This window comes from Limulus polyphemus, unplaced genomic scaffold (genome assembly GCF_000517525.1).
Source record: "Limulus polyphemus unplaced genomic scaffold, Limulus_polyphemus-2.1.2 Scaffold7728, whole genome shotgun sequence".
NCBI classification, from domain to species: domain Eukaryota; kingdom Metazoa; phylum Arthropoda; class Merostomata; order Xiphosura; family Limulidae; genus Limulus; species Limulus polyphemus.
The window spans coordinates 16,223-20,220 of NW_013673338.1; the positions used below are offsets into that span (position 1 = coordinate 16,223).

Genomic DNA, 3,998 nt, shown 5'->3' on the forward strand with positions numbered 1-3,998 from the left:
TGATGTTCGTTTTTTGGGTGGTGGTTAATGAAAGTGTTCCAAAACGCGACATTACTTTTAGGACGACCTAATACAACCTTCAAATAAATACCCCTATTAGTTTTATATTAGTTTTTAAAAAACAAATTATATTTTCAAGCTTAATTCTGTTTTTAATTGATATTTACAAGTTACGCCGTTACCGAATATGCTCGTCCTTTCAGCAGTGTGGGCGTTATAAAGTGAAAGTCAATCCCACTATTCATTGGTAAAAGAGTAGCCTAAGATTTAGCGGTGGGTGGTTTAAACTAGCATCCTTTCCTCTAGTCTATCACTTCAAAATTAGTGACGGCTAGCGCAGATAACACTCGAGTAGCTTTGAGCAAAATTCAACAGACAAACATTAGCGTACTCAGGCTCGCCGACAGAGGGGGGAGGCAAAGGGAGCAACAGGTTATGCTGTAAACCCGCAAAGCATCTTTAGGCTATATCTTCATTTAATCATAAAAACAAACAAACATAGTTTTTGGCTTTTCTTTGCATATAGACGCTTGATACATTAAGAACGACTGAAATAATAATTTGAGTAATAATTAATATATAGTTGTCACTTTATAGATTTAATAGATATTTTTTGTTACTTTATTAACGTTTTTACGCTTCTACTGTGAGGTAAAAATGACTGCTGCTATGATTTTGTTTGTTTATAAGCTCGTTGTTGTCCTAATTTAGGATCTTAGTTTTAATAAGTTCTTTAAAATGTTAAAAAAAGAGAGAGAAAGGGGGCCCGACGAGGATGTATGTCCAGGGGCCCTTGCTGGCTCTCGACGCTCCTGAAAGTACTTACACTAAGGCCTAGGTGTTATAGCACACCCTCCCAAAACGAAGATTTTAATATTTTAAAAATGGAAATGTTCAGAGCTTTACCGCATTTCTATAAGAATTATGGGTTCGGAATGTACTTAAAACTGAAATAGAGTAAACAGGAAACTACACTCAGCACTCTTAATTTAGTATACAAATATTTAGTACATAAATATTTTCCTAGTAATGTCGGTGTACGCGATGAAGGGAACGAATTTCTCGAATACCAGGAAAGAGGATTTGTTTGAAGTTAAGCACAAAGCTAAACAATGGGCTACCTGTGCTTTGTCCACCACGGGTATCGAAACCCGTTTTCTAGCGTTGTAAGTCTACAGATATGCTGCTGTGCCACTGAGGGGGGGGGCATTTTTTTTTTTTAACATGCACAATCGGTTATTAAAGAAATGATTTATTAAAGCAACATAAGGCCAACCATATAAAAAGTAACTGCCACTTATGAAAATACTTAAAATACAGTAAGTATACAAGGTTTAATATTGCATACATTATAATTTTACTGAAACCAAAAAGGTTTTATAACTTTACAAATTGAAACAACAAATCCAGGATTTTTTAGCTACAGCTGCCGTTAGAGTGCGTTCCTACATATAAGTTATCAATAAAGTATAAGGATAGAACAACATATGTTTACTTTATTGTTTAAACCCATCTCTTCCATTCAAGGTATCCTGGTGAATCAGCGATAAGTTTGCAGGCTTACAACGCCAAAATATGGAGTTCAATTACCCGTAGTAGGCATAGCGCAGATAGCCCATAGTGTTTGTTTGTTTTTGAATTTCGCGCAAAGCTACACGAGGGCTATCTGCGCTAGCCGTCCCTAATTTAGCAGTGTAAGACTAGAGGGAAGGCAGCTAGTCATCACCACCCACCGCCAACTCTTGGGATACTCTTTTACCAACGAATAGTGGGATTGACTGTCACATTATAACGCCCCACGGCTGAAAGGGCGAGCATGTTTGGTGGGACGGGGATTCGAACCCGCGACCCTCAGCCCATAGTGTAGCGCTGAAACAAAGAAACAAAAGTTTTTCATTTAATGCATTTGCAAGCTTTAACAATTCCAAAACGCGCATTCTAAGCCTGACAGTTACGAAAGAAACATTGTAAGGACATATTTATAAGAATAAAGATAAAATTTCCGAATAAGTTGCTCGAGAAATTTGGTAGCCTATTGACATTAACACGTAAGTCAGAAGAGATTCAATGTCCCTAATATGCTGTTTCGGCGTTATAAATGTAGCGAGTCCGCGTCCAGAAATTAGAGACCACCTTAAATTAGTGTCTGTATCTCCAGAAGCTCTTCGCTATAATATAAACTACAGTACCTTTTTTAAAACAGCCATTTTGTCAGAGATAACCGTGAATAATGTAACAAATCATAGTTGTTGCTATTGTTTTTATGGTGGATGTAAAATGAGTATACGATTACAAAAACTATTGGTGTCTAAGAGTTATTGGTGAGGTTGGATGTCTAAGAGTTATTGATGAGGTTGGATGTCTAAGCGTTCATTGGTGAGGTTGGATGTCTAAGAGTTATTGGTGAGGTTGGATGTCTAAGAGTTATTGATGAGGTTGGATGTCTAAGCGTTCATTGGTGAGGTTGGATGTGTAAGAGTTATTGGTGAGGTTGGATGTGTAAGAGTTATTGGTGATGGTTAGTGTCTAAGAGTTATTGGTGAGGTTTGATGTGTAAGAGTCATTGGTGATGGTTTGATGTGTAAGAGTTATTGGTGATGGTTTGATGTGTAAGAGTTATTGGTGATGGTTTGATGTGTAAGAGTTATTGGCGAGATTTGATGTGTAAGAGTTATTGGTGAGGTTTCATGTGTAAGAGTTATTGGTGATGGTTAGTGTCTAATATTTATTGGCGAGATTTGATGTATAAGAGTTATTGGCGAGATTTGATGTCTATGAGTTATTGGTGATGGTTAGTGTCTAAGAGTTATTGGTGAGGTTTGATGTATGAGAGTTATTGGTGAGGTTGGATGTTTAAGAGTTATTGATGAGGTTGGATGTCTAAGCGTTCATTGGTGAGGTTGGATGTCTAAGCGTTCATTGGTAAGGTTGGATGTCTGAGAGTTCATTGGTGAGGTTTAATGTCTTGTATTTTCACATATAAAGATTATAATTTTTCTATGGGGGATTGCTCGCTCAAAAACAACAAATTAATATTTAAGGCTAAGGACATTAAATCTGATAAATGGAGCTGATCAGACATATGAAGACTGAGCTTTTAGAAAAGATTACCGTATTCATCTTTCTGGGCTAGCAGATTGTACTTGTCTGCTTTTGATTGGAGTGTATTTGTGATGGCACTGTATTATCATTCCACTGGATTTTTCTCCAGTTAATTTTTAAGAATATGGTTTGTATAAACAAACACGTGTCTTAAAATCGTGTCCTTACATTGTTACTAATACATAATGTGGTGTACTAAGTGAGGACAGGTTTCACTGTCGCACAGTAGTAACGGTTTCTATCATTGGGCAGTGTCATGTAGGTTTCACTGTCACACAGTAGTAACGGTTTCTATCAGTGGGCGGTGTCATTTAAGTTTCACTGTCACACAGTAGTAATGGTTTCTATCATTGGGTGATATCATTTAAGTTTCACTGTCACACAGTAGTAACGGTTTCTATCAGTGGGCGGTGTCATTTAAGTTTCACTGTCACACAGTAGTAATGGTTTCTATCATTGGGTGATATCATTTAAGTTTCACTGTCACACATTAGTAACGGTTTCTATCAGTGGGCGGTGTCATTTAGGTTTCACTGTCACACAGTAGTAACGGTTTCTATCAGTGAGCGGTGTCATTTAAGTTTCACTGTCACACAGTAGTAACGGTTTCTATCATTGGGCAGTGTCATGTAGGTTTCACTGTCACACATTAGTAACGGTTTCTATCAGTGGGCAGTGTCATTTAGGTTTCACTGTCACACAGTAGTAACGGTTTCTATCAGTGGGCGGTGTCATTTAGGTTTCACTGTCACACAGTAGTAACGGTTTCCATCAGTGGGCGGTGTCATGTAGGTTTTACTGTCACACAGTAGTAACGGTTTCTATCATTGAGCAATATCATTTAGGTTTCACTGTCACACAGTAGTAACGGTTTCCATCAGTGGGCGGTGTCATGT

At 37.7% G+C, this 3,998-nt stretch overlaps 1 protein-coding gene across 1 annotated transcript in view; it reads left to right on the forward strand.

Annotated features, from left to right (window-relative positions):
- Positions 1 to 3,998, forward strand: part of LOC106474823 — a 17,516-nt gene that overhangs the window by 9,496 nt on the left and 4,022 nt on the right. The window lies entirely within an intron of this gene.